We start from the raw sequence: 22,253 nt of genomic DNA, 5'->3' as shown, positions 1-22,253 counted from the left end.
TGCTCAAGTTGTGACTCTGTATCTAACTAGAAAGTATGGTTAACGGTGGATAGGTAGAGGTGGGCCTGTAATGTGGTCTCCCAGATCACCAGACTTAAATCCTATGGTTTTTGTATCTGGGGTCATGTGAAAAGCTTGGTGTACACATCTGACATTAACACAGTTAAGGAATTGCAGTGTCGGATTGACGGAGCCTTTCAGCAAATCAGAAATGACCCAGGAATGCCTGAGAGAATTTGCAACTCAATGCAGAGAAGACTGCAAAGCTGTGTATGGATGCAAGGACAGCATTTTGAACAACTTTTGTAGCATCCTGTAACGTGTAACATTGGTAAAAAATCGGTTTATAACTACTATTCCTGTAGAAGGGACACCTGAGGAGTATTCTATGATTTTATAGCTTCTTGGGTATCCTTGAACCCTATTCATATGTGTGTATGGTTCTTGGAGTACCAAGATGTGTATGCATTTTCTTCCAATTTGAGCTTGATCTGATCTACAACAGCTCTTGTTCTTTGAGCATTCAATTGGATGAGATCTAGAACCCTAGTCACATTTATATTTTCAATCTGGCCCTTAACTAGTCCTAGATTGTATAAGTTTTATCATTTTTTTTATAGCGGGGCATAGTGTGCATAGTCAGTCAGCCGTGGTGCCTCACAGGTAGCACATTTTGGCTGCCGAGACTTATTTTTGCAGATTTTGTAATTGTGGCCAGTGACTGCACAGTGACCACAGACAGGGTCTTTTTGACTGCAGTCCCTGGCATTATGACCATACTTATGAGATTTAAAACATTTTTGTATGGGGAAATGTTCCCTGAATCTTAGTACAGCCAGCATAGATTCTATGTTGTTCCTGCAGTGCCTTCCATATTTTAGGTGTAATTTCTGCAATTATGTTAAATAATCCATTTCTTTTGCTTTTGGTTCCTATTTTTAGAAGAAATTCATCAGCAAATTAATGTGTTGTCATTGAGCTAATCCATCACTTTTGCTTTCGTAAAGGTGATTGCAGAGGTCTCAGACAGTCTTTGAATTCTGTACAGTGGGATCAACTGATGATGTTACCAATGTTGAATTCTAAATGGGAAGCCTTCAGGGACTTAATTTTGGAGGCTACTAGGCTTTTCATTTCAACTAAGAAATATTGTTCAAGGTGCCTAAATGGATGTCAGATGAATTAATGAGGCTCGTGGCAAAGAAGAAGAAGAATGTGTGGGATGCATATAAAGTATCAGGTGACACAGAAGCCTATGGCAGGTATAAACTACCTTAAACTGGTCCTTGAGGATGTCACAGACATTCTCTCAGATATGCCAGACAAGCTGTACTTGCTACCTGGGAGTCTAAAACGCTGATGGAACTGATATTCGGGTGACATTCAAGTAAGTGGACCCAATTTTGGCAAAGTCCTGACGGTCTGTGACAGCCAAATCCTCTGCTTGCACCTTCACGATGGTGGGACTGTTAGTAATCCTGGGTAAAACCTCCATGCACAAGTACATGGTGGGTCACCACCCAGGTGTGAACCAACGTAAGCAGGGGTCGAGGTGTGGCGCCCACACCACATGGAGGAAAGCCGCCCCTCTATGTTACCAGGCAGTACTAGGTGGTAGATGACTCTCATCAACCTGTGCAATACCACCACTTTGCTTATTGGAGGCTTGAAGTGGTGGTGGTTTTTGTTATTTGGTTTTTAGGAGCATTAGCAACTAAGGCCATATTGCTCCGGGAATATGCGGTGGTCATTCCCTGACCTTTCCGTATTTGGTGGTGACGGGATCGAACCCCGGTCTAATCAAGAAGCGTGTGCTATGCACTGCTGCTCCTTCCCACCTGGCTACGGAGGCACCTTGAAGTGGTGGAACCCATGTTTAGTCTCTAGAGCTAAGTTCCAGTCAACCCTTCCCTATCTCTTCGTCATGCAGTATGATTGATGACTTTTGAGGTTATGATGAACATCGTGGCAAGATCCAATATTCCTTACAATTCGAGGGTACAGCTATAAAACGGTGTTCGCAGGCTGGCCGCTAGTTAGTACACCGGACCGAACCTATTGGTAACTCTCTAGGAGGCTTCCGGATCAGCTAGTGTATAATCTTGCTACCTCTACCCTTCCAGATAGTGACTGGGGGAGTCTGAGTAGTGTGTATGCGGGGAGCATTGTAGAAGCCACGTTATGTCAAGGATCTGGGTATATTCTTACCACATGTGCGCCATTTCCAAAAATTTCATTACTTCATGCAGCATGTCCCACCCACTTTTTCTTACTATAGAATACACCATGAATTGTCAATTGCCTGCTACTAGAGCAAGCTTATCTGTGAAAAGATCTAAACCTCCCAAGCACTTCCTAATTCATTTCACAAATATATGTGGTCTCAATTCTAATCTCAACGATGTCCATTTCCACTTGCAGTCTGCCAAACCGCATGTACTTTTTCTGACAGAATCTCAGTTATCGGTTAATTCAAATACTGCTCATCTCAGATGTCCAAATTATTCGCTGTATGATTCCTTTCGCCTCAAAGGTGGTACTTGTGCATATGTCCATTCTGATATTCCCTGTCAGAGACTTGGCAATTTGGAATCTCCTCTCTTTGATCTTCTGTGGTTTAAAATCTCTCTACCTCATTGTGTCAAATTCATCTGTTGTCTCTACCGTTCTCCCAACTCCACTAATCACTTGGAGCTCTTTGACTTTCTCTCTTTGCAACTTGACTTTCTCTAGTTCAACTTTCCTAACAGTGAGGTAATTTTCCTTGGTGATTTTAATGTTTACAACTCCAGCTGGCTTCCGTTTTGTAAATCACACTGACCCAGCTGGTTGAGATGCTGAGGCTTTTGCAATTACTAATGACCTTGCACAGATTGTTCATCTACCTACAAGAATACCAGACAATCCTAATTATTCAGCCAATACGCTTGATCTTTTTCTCACAAACAACCCTTCTGTTTGTTTGTTTGTTATTTGGTTTTTAAGAGCATTAGCAACTAAGGCCATATTGCCCTGGGATATACGGTAGTCATTCCCTGACCTTTCCGCATACTCCGTATTTGGTGGTGACGGGCTCTTACCACGGTCTAATCCAGAAGCGTGTGCTACGCACTGCTGCTCCTGCCCACCTGGCTACTGAGGCGCCAACAATCCTAAGTACACGGTCGAAGTAAGAAGTCCTTTAGGCATGATTGTCTCTTCTCCAATGGAACCTTTATCTCATGGCTATTCCCAACCTCGTGTTGTTTGGCATTACAAGAATGCAAAATGTGATGACCTGCGAAACTTCTTTTCTTCTTTTCCTTGGTCGGGTTACCGCTTCAAAACTTCTGATGTCAACGTTTGCTCAGATCATGTCAGTGAAATTATTCTTGCAGGAATGGAATCATTTCTCCCACACTCCACTTTAAAATCTCGTCCTTTATCTAAATCTTGGTTTTCCAATAAATGTGCTAAGGCTGTTCAAGAGAATGTTGCATATCGTAATTGGCTTGTTTCTAATTCTTCAGTTTCATTTTCTGCCTACACCAAAGCTCTCAACAATTGTAAAGCAGTTATTAATCAGTCCAAACTAGAGTTTGAACAGGCTAAGAGTAGAAAACTTGCTTCTTGCACTAATGGTAGCCGAGCATTCTGGTCTCTTGCCAAAGCTATTTGCCTCAACTTTTGCCCATCTCTGCTCCCACCTCTGTCAAACCAGATGGTTCTATTGTCACTTCAGCCAAGGATAAAGTTGACCTGCTGGCATCCCATTTTTCTTCCACCTCACGTATTAATGATCTTGGTAAAACACCTCCCACCATTCCCAACATGCTCCATTCAATGCCTCCTGTGGTTTTCCGTCAAAAGGATGTCAGAAGGATTTTGACGAATCTTGATACTAAGAAAGCTCCAGGTCCTGATGGTATTTCTCCACTTGTTCTCAAAACCTGTGCTCCTGAACTTACTCCTATTTTTTGCCGCCTTTTTTCACTTTCTTATTCCAAAGGTGTTTTTCCTTCTACTTGGAAATTTTCTCATATCCAGCCAGTTCCTAAAAAGGGTGACAAATCCCTCCCATCCAATTATCATCCCTTTGCAATTACTTCTACTCTTTCTAAAGTAATGGAGAAATCAATTAACCGCCAACTCTTAAACTACCTAGAAACCTTCTGTCTGATCAACGATCGCCAGTATGGATTCCGTTAGTGTCCATCCACTGGTGATATTCTGGCTTATGTTACCCATTTATGGACTAATTCAATGGAAAGGTTCGGCGAAACACAAGTAGTTGCTCTTGAAATCTCAAAGGCTTTCGATCATGTTTGACATAAAGGTCTTCTAAACAAGCTTCCATTTTTATGGTTTCCCAACTGTTTTTAGTAATTGGTTATCCAGTTTTCTCTCTGATCGCTCACTGAGGGTGATGGTAGATGGCTCTCTGTCTTCTAACTTCTCCACTAATGCCGGTGTCCCCCAAGGTTCAGTTCTTTCCCCCACTCTTTTCCTCTTGTATATTAATGACCTTCTTCCATTGACAGGAAATCCTATCCATAGTTTTGCTGATGATAGCACATTGCATTCCACTTTTCATTTTGAGAAACCTTGTCCTGCTCAATCAGCTTCAACTTCTCGAAAATCTGCTACCAGTTCCTTAAATGCCGATCATCAGGTATTCTCCAGTGGGGCAAAGACAACTTAGTTGATTTCAACCCTTCTAAAATTCAGTCTTGTCTTATATCTCGAAAAAGGATTCTTCTGCTCCTTGCTGTTTTCCGATATGTAGGGGTTGCTGTTTCCGATATGTAGTACTTTGACAAATGTAATGTTAAACTTCATTTGTCACCTCTCAGACTATCTGCTCAACCTTTCTAAATCCTGTTGCAGCAGCATAGCATCAGTAGTGTTCTTAACAACCCAGCCAACCATTGTATCGTCTGCAAACTTGGACATTAAGCTTGATATACCATCATGAATATCATTTATAAATACAGAAAACAATAATGGACCCAACACTGAACCCTGAGGGACTCCACTAATAACATTAGTCCGCGATGAGCAGTGTCCATTGATTACCACTCTGTCTTCTCACCCTCAACCATCCCTTTATCCATAGCAGCAATTTGCCTCCAATGCCACACTGCTCCAATTTGTGCAGCAGTCTTCCATGTGAAGCAGTATCAAAAGCTTTTCTAAGATCCAAATATATAATATCTTAGTTTTTACCTGCATCGAGTTCTTTTGTGACTGCCTCAGAGTGTCCAATCAAATTGGTCAGGCAAGACTTTCCCTTAACAAAACCTTGCTGTGTCCATGCTATAACTCAAGTCTTTTCTAGATGATCCTGCAGTGGTCCCGTAACCAGTGCCTCCATTAATTTTCCTGGAACAGAAGTTAAATTCACAGGTTTATAATTACTTGTGTCAGCCTTTGATCCTCCTTTGTGAATTGGGGTCACATTTGCACATCTCCAGTCTATGGATACTTCACCTGAGTCGAAAGAAGCTCTCATAATTATGGCTTAGGGTTTGCTTACTTCCTTTGCTGCCTCCTTTAATATAACTGGATAGATCCCATCCACCCCATCTGCCTTTTTTATGTTTATCCTGAACAATTTCTCCTCTACTTTCCTCTCAGTTATTACAAATCATTTAGCTCACTGGCAGAGTTTATTTCACTTCTGGCATTCCCCTTCCTGAATAACTCCTCATGTGTAAATGTAGATGTAAAATACTCGTTTACTTTGTTAGCTGCCTGAGCATGATCCTCAACTGTTGAACCATCAATATCCAGAGGACCAATCTGTTTCATTCCTTACCTTCTAGAGTTTACCTAGGTAAAGAACTGTTTTGTTTTTCTTTGCAACCTTTGCCAAGGATTTCTCATAATCTGCCTTTGCCTGCCTAATCTCCTTTGAGACTTGGTTACAGACCAGCTTATATCTATCATTGGCTTCCATGTCGCCCATTAATTTATATGTATCCCATGCATTTTTCTTCTCTGCCATATGTCTCATTAGTTCATCTGACATCCATTTAGGCCTAAACCCTGAACAATATTTCTTAGTTGGTATGTAAAGCCTAGTAGCTTCCAAGATGAGTTCTTTGAATGCTTCCCATTTTGAATTTGTTGTTGGTAACATCATCAGTTGGTCCCACTGTATAGAATTTAAATACTGTCTCAGACCATCGTAGTCGCCTTTACGAAAGCAATAACCCTTCCCTTTACCCCTGATGGTAGTTACCTCTGAGTAAATCCCACTTCAGCACACTGTGATCACTGCCACCTAGTGGTTCCGCTATCTGCAGATTCTTAATGCATGAAGAATCACTACTGGTAATCAGATCAAGAGTATTCTCTCTAGTTGCCTCCCAAACATGCTGATGTAGAAAACAATCATCCAATAAATCCAAAAAAGCCTTGCTAGTGTGTGAGTGACCAACACACAAATTCCAGTCAATATCTGGGAAATTAAAATCCCCCATTTTAAAACTCTCTGATTTACTGGCCCACTCTATTTCCCTGTACAGTTTCTTATTATACTCATCAGAATCATTAGGCCTATAGCACACCACACTCCTACTCTCAATTTTGATCTCCAAATGCTTATGTCAAACCAAAGTGACTTGACACTGCACTGTTCAGCGATGTCGACTGGCTTCACTTCCTTGGAGTTTATGTGTTTCTTAACCAATAGCATAACCCCTCCTCCCTTCCTATTCTGTCTATCCTTTCTTTAGATGTTGTACTCCCTAAATTTCTGTTCTGCATTCCTTATATCTGTGTGACACCATGTCTCTGATATCCCAACAATATCTGCCTTTGATGTTTTGAGCAGTACCTCAAATTCGTCAAATTTATTTACCAAACTCCTAGCATTGGTGTGCACGCAAGTATACATGCATCTGTTTCTATTCTACAACTATCTTTCCTCAATTTGAAAATGTGCACCCTCAGGTTCTTAATCTGAGCAAGAGGAAGAATCCCATCAGCATTCAGCTTGCTCAACCCATTCAAGGCCTTATACACCTCAATCAGATCACCTCGCAGGTGCCTACTCTTCAGGCACTGCAATTTGCAGAACATAAACCTTTCTTTGTTCCCTTTGTTCTCCTCACCAATCTTGTTGCCTTTCTTATTTCTAGTAACTCTACAACCTTCCTAAAATGCAGCCTCCAGACCTATACACAGTACTCTAGGTGTGGCCTGACAATTGCCTTGTATAATGGGATAATCACCTCCCTGTCCCTGCCAGCAAAATTCCTATATATCATTGACAGGACTGCATGACCTGCCCTGGCAGTCCCTCTGCACTGCTCAGCAAACTTCATATTTGATTGCACAATTATCCCCAGGCCTTTTTCATTTTCCACTTCCCTGAGTTTAGTACCACACGACTAGTACATGTCTCTTCAATTATTGCTACCCATATGCAGTTGTCAATTTTAAACTTCGGTTGCCATTTCTCAGTCCATTTTCCTAACTTATCTAGATCCAGTTGGAGTAGAATACTGTCTTTATTGTCGTTAACAACCCTGCCAACCTTTGTATCATCTGCAAAATTGGACATTAAACCTGAATATACCTTCATCAATATCATTGATAAATAAACAAAACAGCAATGGGCCCAACAGCAAACCCTGAGGAACTCCACTAATAAATTTGTCCACAAAGAGCAGTGTCCATTGATTACCACTCTCTGTTGTCTCCCACTCAACCATCCCTTTAACAATTGTAGCAACTTACCCTTAATGCCATACCTCTACAATTTGTACAGCAGTCTTTGATGTGCAACAGTGTCAAAAGCTTTCCTGAAATAAAAGTATATGATATCAAAATTATTTTTGGCATTCAGTTCCTTTGTGACCACATCACAGTATCCAATCAAATTGGTCAGACAAGACCTCCCTTTAACAAACAAACCCATGCTGTGTCTTAAATATTACTGCAGTGTTGTCTAGATTATCCTGCAATGCTTCTTTAACCAGTGATTCCAATATTTTCCCCAGAACACAAGTTAAACTGACGGGTCTGTAATTACTCATGTCACCCTTTTATCCCCCTGTTTGTGAATTAGGGACACATTTGCAGTCCATGGGGACCTCCCCTGAGTCATAGGAAACTCTCATAATTATGGCTAAGGGTTTGCCTACTTCTTTTGCTAGCCGACCGGGCTAGCTGGGTGGGTAAAAGTGCCTGCCTGGCAATCCAAAGGTCGCGGGTTTGATTCCCTCCTCGGGCTTGGATCAAAGTACTGTAAAAACTTTGGGAGGTGCATTATGGCCACAGAAGCCTATGCGCCAACAACTACAAAAAAAAAAAAAAAAAAAAACTTCTTTTGCTGCCTCCTTTAAAATAAATGGATAGATCCCACCACCCCAAGTGTCTTTCTTATGTTTAACTTCAACAATTTCTCCTCCACTTTGCTCTCAGTTATTACAAAATCACTTAACTCCCAGTTAGAGATTGTTAACACCTGGCATTCCCCTCCTTGAATAACTCCTCATGTGTGAATGTAGATGCAAAATACTCATTCAGTTAATCAGCTACCTGAGCATGATCATCAATAGTCAACCCATCTATGTCAAGTGGTCCAATCGAATTCATCCCTTTCCATCTTGAGTTTACTTAACTAAAGAACTCTTTGCTGTTTTTCTTTGCATCCTTTGCCAAAGATTTCTATTGGAATGAGGAGCAGCCTGGAAAACAAGATGCAGGATATTTCAGAGATAGGAAAGGTAAAGGGTATTAACTTCAGAAGAGGGAACTTTGACAGTTTAAGGCACTATACGGCATATGTGAATTGGCCGGATTGCAGAGGGATGGCAAATACATTTGAATTATGGAATACTTTTAAAGCAAAATTCACAGAAGCCATGAATGCATATATAAGTAAAGAAAACATTGTAGGAGGAGGATGCTGAAATTGATGATTGCTGAGCCAGCTGGTCAAATACAGCAGAAAAAGATAGCACTGTCAGAGTGATGAAAAGTACTGAAGCTAAAAGAGGTACAAGTTGATCTGTAATAGTACCACGGTTAAGGTCAGGGAGGTCAAGGCTGTATATGAGAAAGCATTGGCTAAGAGAGCAAAGATTGGGGACAAGGAATTTTTAATGTATGTGAATACAACAAAGAAGAAAGCTAATCAGATTGGACTCTTGTGCATTGGTGTGGGAAAGTCTTAAGGACCCAGCTGATGTGGATGAATTGAATAGGTACTTTGCAACAGTCTTTACTGACAAAAGACCCTTCATGCTGAGAAGAGGCTGTGTGAGTGTGTCTAAGCCGTATGAAATTAGTGATGTTGTAATTGTTTGTTCATTTGAAAAACACTTGAGCATAAAGGCAAGTACAGTAACTCCCCAACTTACGTAAGAGTTGCAATCGGTGGAACGCTATGTAAGTTGGATTTTACTTAAGTCAGAATTTCCCCCATGCTTGTGCAGCACTCGCAACTGTGCTCGCTGAATTGATTGAATCAAAAAAGAAATGTTCGACTAACATGTGAATAGAATTATTTATTGTATATATTCAATTTTTTATCTCATGTGCAGGAAAAATTACAAAAGCGTGCAATTTATAAAAATTTTCATAATTATAAAATTACAAAAAAAGAAGAGACGGGCATAACGTCAGTAAGTTTTATCTCTCGGGCATCGCTGCCAGAATCGATGTCTTCAGCTTGATAAGTATGTGGCTCAGGGCTGTGGAAATTTAGAAGGGGTCGGCTGCTCAACCCTACGAAAGAACATTAATAGATGACTGGACGGTGGTTTTTTTATTTTCATCATAGATTTCTTTGTAGCAAGCAAGCACATCATTCACCCCTCTGTTAACTTTTAAGAATCATTCGCTGTCAGGATCCATTTTCTCAAACTTTGCCATTGTCGATGCAATTACATGAAATGCCACTTCCATCTCTCTGGTGATGAAATGTCTTGGCTCCTCATTTGGTTCATCTTGAGCTTTGTCAGCATTTTCTTCTTTTACTACTGTTGTTGCAAGTCAATAAGTTCTTCGTTAGATAATTCCCTTTCTTCTTTCTCTATTAACTTCTCCACGTCTTTGGCATCGACCTCTAACTGAAGTAGCTCTGCAACCTGTACGGTCTTATCTGTAATCTCTTCATATGAGGCACCTCTGTAGCCAGGTGGGAAGGAACAGCAGTGCGTAGCACACATTTCTTGATTAGACCAGGGTTCGAGCCCATCACCATCAAATACGGAGGATGCGGAAAGGTCATGGGATGACCACTGCATATTCCCGGAGCAATATGGCCTTAGTTGCTAATGCTTCTAAAAATCAAATAACAAACAAACAAACAATCTTCATATGATTCGTCTTTTTCAAATCCTTCGAAGCCTTTTATGTGCCATGGACATTTTCTTCCACGCGCCATTTAAACAACTTTTAGTAATTTCCGCCCAGGCCTTATTAATGTTTAAGATGCCGTGGTAAATATTGTAAGATTTCCAAAAGTGTCTTAACGTAAAATTTTTCTCCTTGTCTACTGCAGACAATGCCTGAGTAAATGTTGTGCATAAATAGTATGCTTTTAAATTCGAAATAACACCCTGATCCATAGGTTGGATGAGTGAAGTCGTGTTTGGCGGTAGAAATATGACTCTCGCGTTTAAATCGAAATCATCTAGATGCATAGGGTGTCCAGGAGCATTATCTAATAGAAACAAAATCTTGAAAGGAACGTCGTTGTCTTTACATATTTTTTAACCTCTGGAATGAAGCAGCATTTAAATCATAATAGAGATAAAAATAGAGATATTGTTATCCATGCTCTCTGGTTCGATCGGAAATGCACGGGTAGGTTGGCTTTATTGATGCCCTTAAATGCACGACAATTTCCAGAATGATACAGAAGCAGTGGTTTTAATCTGAAATCTCTCGCTGCATTAGTTCCAAGCAAGAGTGTGGCCCTATCTTTTGAAGCCTTGAAACCTGGCATTGTCTTTTTCTCTTTGGCAATGTATATTCGATCCTGCATTTTTTTCCAATACAGAGCAGTCTCGTCAACATTAAAAATTTGTTGCGTTGAATAGCTGCCTTCATCAATAATTTTTTCCAACACATCACAAAATTTCTCTGCAGCTGCAGACTTTAACGTGGAAACCAGCCGTTGCTTGCCACAAACTTGGGTTGGGGTTCGCAGTACTTATCCTTAATATCTTCATAAGTACTTGTTGCTCTTGCTTGAATGGCCATTGGACTCAGGGACACTAGCTTCTGAATCTGATTTTCCATCCATATTATTAACAGCTGTTCTATCTTCGACATAGCACCTGAATGCTGTTTTGTGATCACTGTTGATCTTAAGTGCATTGATCCTTTGACATGTTCTTTTACACAGGCACTGTCCTTTAAACAATAGATGACAAACTTTGTCCTGCTTCGTACTTCTTAATCGTTTTCATCTTAATTTTTAAATCAATTTTGTTTTGTTTCCTGGCACTACCACCACTTGCACTTTTCGTTGGTCGCCTTCCCTTCACCATTGTAAGAAATAAATAGGAATGAAGAGAAGTTTCTGAAAATTTGTTTTTTATATTATTGAAGATAGTGAAGGGGAACTCATTTCACCATAATACTGTAATGTTAAAACCCACAGAATTGCAGTAAGATCGAGTTTACTACCCGTTTATAATAGATTGCACTAACAGAAAAGCCCAATAAACCGGAAAGTGCGAATTGTTTTATGGTGGTGACCTCCAGAAATGTGTTTTAGAAAAATATCACAAAGGTGTTCAAAATTGATTCTCATAACAATAAAAGGGTAGTGGAATTTCCATTATAAATATGACCTTTTAGAGAGATAAATAGTTTAGTAATATAGCGAAATTTTCAACTTCTAAGGACTTTGAACGAATTAGGAAAAAAAACAGTGTGTTATTGGGGGTTCACATTACGATATTTTCACAATACCTCCATTTATCCCTACAGATGCAAAATACATTTCCATATTTTTTTCAGTTTGCACCGGCTGGCAAAAACTTACTTAAAGTCAAATTTACGTAAGTCTGGGAGTTCCTGTAAGGCTCCTAGAGTTGATGCATATACCCTGTAGTTTAGAGTGAGAGAGCACAAGGGAGTGTATTGAACCATTTAGATTAATTATGAAGGCATCTTTGGACTCGGGAGAGATTCATTTGGATTGGGGGAATGCAAGTGTATTGTCAATACATAAAACTGGCTCTAAGAGAGAAGTTGGTAACTACAGACCAGTTAGTATGATTTCAGTTGTAGGAAAAACTTTAGAGGCAGTGATTAAGAGTACAATCCAGGAACATTTAGATAGATATGGCATTCTGAAGGATACACAACATGGCTTTGTCAAGGGTAAATCATGCTTAACTAACTTAGTTAGGCTGTTTTGACACAGTTAATTATGAGCTGGATTTAGGGGACAATTACGACATAGTTTATTTGGATTTTAGCAAAGTATTTGACTTGATCCCTCGTGAGACATTACTGTATAAGCTTGAACAGGTTGGGATTACCGGTAAGATTCTTTGCCCTCTGCAGGGCAGAGGGTTGTGGTCAGTGGATATTCTTCAGATTGGTGTAACGTCAGGAGTGGAGTCCCTCAAGGATGAGACCTGGGACCAATATTGTTTCTCATTTTCATAAATGACATTGACGAAGGGATAGAAATAGAAGAATAGATATCAAAATTTGCAGTTGAAGTTAAGATTGGTAGAGTTGTTAATGATCAGTGCCAAGTGCTTCAGGATGACTTGAATAGACTTCAAAGATGGTTAGAGAAATGGCAGCTATGTTTTAATGGTACTAAATGCAAGGTCTTATACTCGGAGAATAGCAACCCACAAATAAATTATACACTTGATGGGCATGAATTAAAAACAGTGGAGTAGGAAAAAGATCTGGGAGTTACAATACGTCCAGATATGAAGTTTTCTGAACAGTGTAAACAGATAGCCAGGAAAGTGCATAGTGACCTACCGATGATTTATCGAATGTTATCCTGTAGAAATAGGGAGGTAATAATCCCACTGTATAAGGCAATTGTAAGACCACATTTGGAATACTGTGTTGAAGTATGGAGGCATCATCTGAAAAAGGATGCTGAGTTTCTTGAAAGGGTCCAAAGACTGGCAACTCGAATGGTGAGAGCAGCAGAAGAACGTATGAGGAAAGACTCAGATTATGTAGGCTGCAGAGCTTGCCAATCAGGCACCTCAGAGGTGATGTGATTGAGGCTTATAAGGCTCCGAGAGGAATACATCATACATTTGTAACATTGCATTACTATAAATATTTCCTTATATCGGCAGGATGAGTAATCTATTGGCAAATGCTTCTTATTCTTTATAATTTGCCACAATTTAGGAGCCACCTGAATGACCCAATTTTCCTTTTAAGTACTCTTAGATTTGTTAACAGTTGGAAATTCAAGGCCATTATTACAATCTTTCTCACTAATATTAAAGTCTTTAAAGTTCTCTGTCCAAATCTCCTTTGCCATTTCTTCTTTGGACATCCCTTTTTCCACATCAAAGGCACAATTCTTGGTATTATCGGTTTCGGAACATAGTACACAAGTCCTATCTCCTGTAATCTTGAACACCCATTTATTTTAGTGATTGTCATCGGTCGCCATCTCAACTCTCGGCCCCTTACTGGCTTTATATTTTTTACTTTTACTGTAGCCAACATGGGTCTTATCTCCTTAAGAATTCTAGATTTCACTTCTTCACTTTCCTGTACTTTCCACTAGCTTCTTTGATGGTCATCACTTTCGAAGGTTTATCCTCCTGTGCTGCACTTTTCTTTGTTATGGATGAATAAGTTTCTGGAACTGCCATCTGTTCCTTCTTAAGTCTGTCCTTTAATAATATATTTTTTATACGAACATTGTGAGTTTTGGTCTCTAGTTTATCCCACATGTCTAATATTATTCGTATAGATGCAGTAGGTGTTTTGCTTTGAACATCCCACATATGTTTTTAATCTGTTTCGAATTTCTTTAACAAATTTAAATCCTTTGTATTCAGATTTTCCCTCAAGACTTCCTTCTTTCCTTTACACACTTTTGTCGGAATTTGTGTCATTTGTTCCTTTTTTAGCTTTACCATTTTCTTTTTGGAATCCTTTTCTTGAATCCCTTGACTGAGACTGGAAAGCGATGATGATCTCACTTTCAAAGTTGTCCTTGATATACTCCGCCCCGAGAATACATCTATTTCTGTTAGTTCTTGGGCTATTTCTTCTCTCTCGTCTTCTGTCACATCTGAGGTAGCCATTAACAAATCCTCTGATAAGGGATCCATTCCACTTGAGGATATTATTAATCAGTGTATAAAATAAAATAAAATTTATATACAACTTGAAAACCAAATATCAACAGTGATAACTGGTAAACTATGTACAAATTTACAACTCTGTTAGTATGGAAGAGCAAGGAGCCTTCGATCCCAAACTCAATCTTAAAGAGATTTTAAAAGTTAACCAAAGAAATCTATTTTTTGGTAATTAAATTTTCTGCTTTCAAATTAAATGGGATGTAGTCCCAGGGGTTTTCTACCTCAAGGGCACGGAAATACTCGGATCAAGATTTCTCTCTGCCACATCTCCGTCAATTTACCCATTTAGCCGAGAAGAGATTCACCCTGCCCACCCACCACAGACTACGAGGAAGTAGGGTAGCCTCTAAATAGCCTAATACAAAAAAAATATGTAACTAGAACAAATTATGAAAGTCAAGTAACAGTAACCACTGAAAACTTTTGCACTATGTTGCACTATAAGCAAGCACTACCCAGAGATCAGCCAAGGCAAATAAATTATGATTTAAGGTTCTACAGCTAAATGCTCAGATAGCAAAAAGGTTGCCTTTGAAGTTTACTATATGAAGAAAGAAGATATTGCTGTGGCCCTCTTGCAGGACCCATACTTTTCAGGCCCAGATTAGAGGGGTATCCACAAAACTATAAGGTTATTGCTGAAGGTAATGTCTTGAAGACCCTCCATTATAGTAAGAGCCAAGAATAGTAAGAGTAAGAGCCAGACACTAAAAGTAAGAGCCAGACACTAAAGTGATGTTTTTGATAGATAATAATGCAACCTGTTGTGAAATAATTGGGGTATTCAGAAGGATTTCCCTAGTAATGCTATACTGCCAGCATGCAGAACCTATTTGAACTGTATATTTAGCATTAACATTAGTAGAGGCATATGATGCAAGAAAGCAAGCTTATGCAGCATCAGCCAAAAAAAAACCAAAAAAAAAAAAAAAAAACTTCCATTTCACCCCTCTGTTCGTTCGAAATACCTGTCCAGGTGACCCTTAAATTTATTTAGGCTATCAGCTTCCACAACAAGGGATGGAAGTCTGTTCCACCAACCAACTGCCCGCTGGCTAAAGGCAAATTTCCGCACATCTGTCCTACATCTGTTTTTCCTCAACCTGAATTTATGTCCTCTCAGGTGATTATTCTGAGCAAAAGGAAGAATCCAATTGGCATTGAGCATGCTCAAACAATTCAAGGCTTTATACACCTCTATCAGATCACCTCGCCTGTGCCTAGTCTCCAGACACTGTAATTTGCAAAACGTAAGCCTTTCTTCGTAAGAGCAACCCTTTGTTCCATTCACTAATCTTCTTGCCCTTCTCTGTACTCGTTCCAGCAGCTCTATATACTTCTTGAAATGAGGCCTCCAAACCTGTATACAGTACTCAAGGTGTGGCCTGACCATTGCCTTATACAAGGGAATAATCACCTCTTTATCCCTGCTAGAAAAATTCCTGTATATCATTGACAAGACACCATGAGCTACTCTTGCAGCCTATCTGCACTGCTAAGAGAACTTCATATCTGCCTGCACAATTACCCCCAGGTCCTTTTCATTCTCTACCACTGTCAGTGTAGTACCACAGAGTTGATACGTTGCTCTGGGGTTGCTGTTTCCCATATGATGTAGTACTTTACATTTGCCAATGTTAAACTTCATTTGCCACCTCTCAGCCCATCTGCTCAACCTTTCCAGATCCTGTTGCAGCAGCATAGTGTCAGTAGTGTCCTTGACAACCCTGCCAACCTTTGTATCGTCTTCAAACTTGGACATTAAGCTTGATATACCATCATCAATATCATTTATAAATACAGAAAACAATAATGGACCCAACACAGAACCATGAGGGACTCCACTAATAACATTAGTCCAGAAGCAGTGTCCATTGATTACCACTCTCTGTCTTCTCCCCCTCAACCATCCCTTTATCCATAGCAGCAGTTTGCCTCCAATGCCACACTGCTCCAATTTGTGCAGCAGTCTTCCATGTGCAACAGTATCAAAAGCCTTTCTAAGATCCAAATATATAATATCAAAGTTATTCCCTGCATCCAGTTCTTTTGTGACTGCATCATAGTATACAATCAAATTGGTCAGGCAAGACTTTCCCTTAACAAAACCATGCTGTGTCCGAGCTATAACTGAAGTTTTGTCTAGATGATTGTGCAGTGCCTCCATTAATTTTCCTGGAATAGAAGTTAAACTCACAGGTCTATAATTACTTGTGTCAGCCTTTGATCCTCCTTTCTGAATTGGGGTCACATTTGCACATCTCCAATCTATGGGTACCTCCCCTGAGTCCAAAGAAGCTCTAATAATTACGGCTAATGGTTTGCTTACTTCCTTTGCTGTCTCCTTTAATATAACTGAATAGATCCCATCCACCCCAGGTGCCTTTTTTATGTTTATCCTCAACAATTTCTCCTCCACTTTCCTCTCAGTTATTAGAAAATCATCTAGCTCACTGCCAGAGTTTACTTCACCTCTGCCATTCCCCTTCCTGAAAAACTCCTCATGTGTGAATGTAGATGCAAAATACTCGTTTAGTTTGTTAGCCACCAGAGCAGGATCCTCAACTGTTGAACCATCAATATCCAGTGGATCAATCTGATTCATCCCTTTCCTTCTAGAGTTTACATAGGTAAAGAACTGTTTTTTGTTTTTCTTTGCATCCTTTGGCAAGGATTTCTCATAATCTGCCTTTGCCTGCCTAATCTCCTTTGTGATTTGGTTACAGACCAACTTTTATCTATCATAGGCTTCCATGTCGCCCATTAATTTATATGTATTCCATGATTTTTCTTCTCTGTCATATATCTCATTAGACATCCATTTAGGCCAAAACCTTGAACAATATTTCTTAGTTGGTATGTAAAGCCTACTAGCTTCCAAGATGAGTTCTTTGAATGCTTCCCATTTTGAATTTGCTGTTGGTTACATCTTCAGTTGGTCCCATCCCTGTAGAAACAGTCTCTCCTGTTAACAAGTACAGACCAGGCTGAAAAAAATTCTACCCCTTGAGCATTGCATAATCTTTCCAGGGCTGAATTGATCGACAAGGCTCTCATCATATATTCCCTCCTGTCATTTCTAGGCAGAATTGCTGACACTTTAAAATTCAACCTTAATTCACGGCTTTTTTTCAACAGTGACCTGTACTTGTTAAGTAATTCCACCGGTCTCCTACTCTTAATATCATTAGTGCCAACGTGTAGAACAATATCACCTTTTGTGCCCTTAAAAGATGATATCCGCTCTACAACATCATCAACTTTTGCCCCTGGCAGACATACCCGTGTCCTGTTCCACCTGTCCTTTTTACAAAGTATGTTTCCCGTTTTCCTGAAAATAGAGTCACCAAAAATTACTAGTTCTTGTGGGACCAGCGCATTCTGCCTTGGGGGTTGCTGCTGTGTTGCCTGATGACCAGGGTGTCTCCGTAGCCAGGTGGGAAGGAGCAGCAGTGCGTAACACATGCTTCTTGATTAGACCGGGGTTCGAGCCCATCACCACCAAATATGGAGGATGCAGAAAGGTCGGGGAATGACCACCGCATATCCCGGAGCAATATGGCCTTAGTTACTAATGCTCCTAAAAACCAAATAACAAACAAACAAGCGTGATAACCAAGTGCAAGCTCTGGCGTTGACGTGGCAGCTGAGAGCTTGATGGGCCCCTCAATTTAGATCCTTCGAGGGCATCCACCTTGTCCTTCAAGCTCTCATATAGGCCCATAACAACGAGTTGACGTCTGATTTCCTTAACTCCTTACATCGCGCACCACAAAGACACCCCCCCCCCTGGCAATATCATATCCCTTACACTCCTTACATCGTGCACACACAAAGACATCCCCATGGCAATATCATGTCCCGTACCCAATTGCTCCACAAACATCATGCAAGCAGTGCATTTTAAAAGGCTGTGATTCAGAGGGCAACTGCCCCCCCTCAGTTCTCCTCTGAGCAACAGCACTCCCATTAGCTTGAGCCTTTTGTCTTTGCTGCTCTGGTCTGGGTCATGATTTCGATTTAATTTCAATAAAATTTCAATTTCAGTACAAAATTATAACCCTAAACTTGTATCCCAACACAGTTATAACGCTATATATATTTTTTAGTATCAAGTATTATCTATGAGTTTTGTTTATATCACTTCCTTATACAGAGGGACAGTCACCTCCTTTTTCCCTGCTAGCAAAATTCAAAGGCTTCTGCCTTCTTCCTCAACAGTGCACTTCTATTCTGCGGTGCCTCATTAAATACCAGCAAGTTCATGGTGCGTCTCACATAAACGTGTACTGTTCCCGTACATTAGCATTAGCATTAGTAGAGGCATTTAATGCAAGAAAGCAAGCTTATGCAGCATCAGCCAAAAAAAAAAAAAAAAAAAACCCACTTCCACTTCACCCCTCTGTTCGTTCAAAATACCTGTCCAGCTGAGCCTTAAACTTATTTAGGCTATCAACCTCCACCACAAGGCATGGCAGTCTGTTCCACCAACCAACCACCCGCTGGCTAAAGGCAAATTTCCGCACGTCTATCCTACATCTGTCTTTCCTCAATTTGAATTTATGCCCTCTCAGGTGATTATTCTGAGCGAGAGGAAGAATCCCATCAGCATTGAGCATGCTCAAACCATTCAAGGCTTTATACACCTCTATCAGATCACCTCGCTGGTGCCTAGTCTCCAGACACTGTAATTTGCAAAACTTTTGTAATTTACAAAACATGTTGGAACCGGAAGTGGCTCGGGAGCGTTCCAGGCAAAAACGTTCATCCTCTCCAAGGATTAACACCTCAAAGAGGGGATGAATGCGTGTACCCCTGTCTCTATTTATATGAAGAGATCCTATCCTCAATAGAACTAATTCGTAGGCTCTCGAGCCACTTGCGGTCCCAAAATCTATGCGCCCGATCAGTGATGACTGCTTCGTCCGGGGAGATATGATGTTGCTTCTCCCAAAAATGTTTAGCTACGGTGGATTTACCATAATCCGCATTTCTTATCACATTTGTGTGCTCCCCCAGACGATCTTTGAGGTGCCGTTTTGTTTCCCCCACATAACATTCCCCACACTCCGGGCACTTGATGTTATATACGACCCCACTTATATTTTCGTGTGAGATGGGGTCTTTCACCTGTGACACGACCGTGTGCAGCTTCCGACCTGGGAGCTGCATACAGCACGTCTGGTAATTCCTTTTCCTTGGTTTTCATTTTTACTTCAATGGTTGGTGAGAAATGCTAAAAATCATAGTACTTTAACAAGAGATGGGTGGTTCATATTTTCTTCATTCAAGGTAATAATTTTTTCCATATTTGTTTTATCAAGTTTCGGTTTGTCGTTTTTCCCTTATTATAATAGTTTTATGGGTCTTTGATTTCCTTTTACATTTATTCCTTACTGGTGTCCGAGAAGATTCATTCTTGATAGACACTTGTCTTGTTGCAAAATCCAGAGAGGAAGAATATGCTGCAGAAGAAGATGAATATGCTTCAAATTCCTGGGACCAAGTAATATCTCTGTCTTCTTCTGACATTATGTTATTTAGAAAACTAATCTAGACAACAAAAACCAATTAATTCCCACAATCTATCAATATATGTCTATATAGACACTTTTTCCCCACCTGCATTAGAGTTGAAGATTTCCCTAAAGAGGCACCTCCGTAGCCAGGTGGGAAGGAGCAGCAGTGCGTAGCACACGCTTCTTGATTAGACTGGGGTTCGAGCCCGTCACCACCAAATACGGAGGATGCGGAAAGGTCATGGAATGACCACCGCATATCTCGGAGCAATATGGCCTTAGTTGCTAATGCATCTAAAAACCAAATAACAAAATAACAAACATTTCCCTAAAGCGGGTTTTCAGATCTCAGCCCCTAATGGACAGGAGGCGCAAAATTATGCACCAAATAAGTAATTTCAAGAAGTTTCCTTTTTTCAAATATAAGATCCTCAACCCCAAAATTAAGAGCTATAACCACTTCAAGTTTCTTTAAAAGTAGCCCAAAACTAGCCCCATATTAGCCTATGGGACATTTACCAAAATGTAAATGTGAATTCTAAGTAAGAAAACACTAATATGTCCACAGTATATGATCACATATAAATATTTAATGGCTTCTCCCTAAAGGTGGCTAATCCAAGCCAGTAAATATCCAAGGCAACAAAGTATCAAGTCTCCATTTTGTGTAATGTTATTTCAACATCTGTGTAAGGTCTATGGGAATTTTCACAAGGGAAAATCCTGTATGGTAAGCCTATGAGGTTATGGTCTATATATGTGTCATTATTAGAGACAAAATCTTCAAACACCAATATCTTGTATGTCTCTTCAGCACCTGCAATAAAATTTTATCCTATGACTTGCTAATGTTATCTCTGTCCATGTCATATATTTAATAAACGTAACAACTCTTTAAACCACACTTATACATCAAAAAAGGGAGCACAATTCCATAAGCACTTAACACAACCATCACTACGCCACGTATCCTCTATCATTCACAGAGAAAATACTAAAAAGTATTTTAATGTCTATGTAAGTGGTGTGTTTAGAAGGTGGACAAACTTATTACTAGATAGTAGAAGCCAGCCTCCTCGTAGAAGGAATGGAAACTTCTTTGATTTAGATATATGGATTATAAATTGTCAAGATATATTCTCTTCAGATAAGGCTGAGTGGCAGTAACGAAGCTTTTTGTTTGTTTGTTTAATGCTAAAATTTTTATTTAACTAACTGTTTTTGAACTCTAAAACTCTGATATTAAGAAAACAATATAATCCAAGCCATGATTGACATTGGTATTTTAAATGGATGTTATAAAGAATTCCAGAACTAGGTGTCATAAATTCAAATTACAGGGGTTGAGGTTTAGATTAGATTGTAGGAAATTTTTTTTTACCCAGCGAGTCGTTGATTGCTAGATCAAGTTGCCCTCACAGGTAGTTGAGGCTAACAGTTTGAATAAATTCAAAGGTCAACTGGATAGTTGCCTATGTGAGGAGGGAAGCATATAATTTGCATTTTCTTCTTATCTACTTGTGTTTTGTGTGTTTTTTTTTTTTTTTTTTTTTTTTGCTAGTGCAGAAAGTGCCTGTGGCTTCCTTGCACTATATGACAAATACTGTTACTCAGGATGTGGCCTAATCATTGTCATATATAATGGGATATTCACCTCTTGTCATTTCTGGAAAAGTTCGTGACTCCATGAACCTCCTAGTAGCCTGTCTGCATTGCTCAGAGAACTTCATGTTGGACTGGTTGTGGAGAACAACATTCTCCACAACTCTGAGTAGCAGAGGAAAGAAAGTATTCAGTTGGTACTTTATCTGGGGCTACCCAAATACAGTATCTTGCATTTATCAACAATAAAATTCAATTGCCACTTTCAGCTCATCTGCTTGGTTTCTATCAGTCTTGTTGTAGGGTCTTGCTTTCTACAGGTCTTGTTGTAGTCCTGATTCCTGTCATTAGTCACTTTTTCAACCTTTCTATCATCAGCAGACTTAGACATTAAAATTAATGTGCTTCCCTATTGTTAATATTATTACTGTTTGAAGTTCTTGTGAATTTGCTTTTCCAGAGGCACATTCTAAAAATCAGGACTATTTCAGGAACAGTTAGTCAGTTCTCAAGATGACTGCCAAAAACTAGGGACATCTGGTGACCTGTAATTAGAGGGGTTTCATTCTGAAATTATGATGAAATATGGGTATGCCTTTTTGCCTTATTTCTTGTGAACTCCTTGTTGGTTTAAATAAAAGAAGTCATATTGTAGTGTGGTCCCATTTTTGCCTCCATGCCATAGATTTTCAACTCCCTGCTTGTGGAATATAGTCATCAGCAATGCTGGTTTAAGTTTAATTTTAGCTTCCATGATGTATATTCGTACTGAAATTTTAATTAAAGAAGTTTACTGAATTGCTTTGTATATAGA

The 22,253-nt window shown here is 39.7% G+C and overlaps 1 protein-coding gene across 4 annotated transcripts in view; it reads left to right on the top strand.

Annotated features, from left to right (window-relative positions):
• Positions 1–22,253, top strand: part of Cox11 (Cytochrome c oxidase copper chaperone COX11) — a 266,522-nt gene that overhangs the window by 66,620 nt on the left and 177,649 nt on the right. The gene's annotated exons all lie outside the window — the stretch shown is intronic.

The sequence above is a fragment of the Mastigoproctus giganteus genome, chromosome 7 (assembly GCF_048544385.1).
Source record: "Mastigoproctus giganteus isolate SK-2022 chromosome 7, ASM4854438v1, whole genome shotgun sequence".
Taxonomy (NCBI): Eukaryota; Metazoa; Arthropoda; class Arachnida; order Uropygi; family Thelyphonidae; genus Mastigoproctus; species Mastigoproctus giganteus.
The sequence above is the reverse complement of the archived record's forward strand: the minus strand, read 5'-3'. Positions and strand labels throughout refer to the sequence as shown.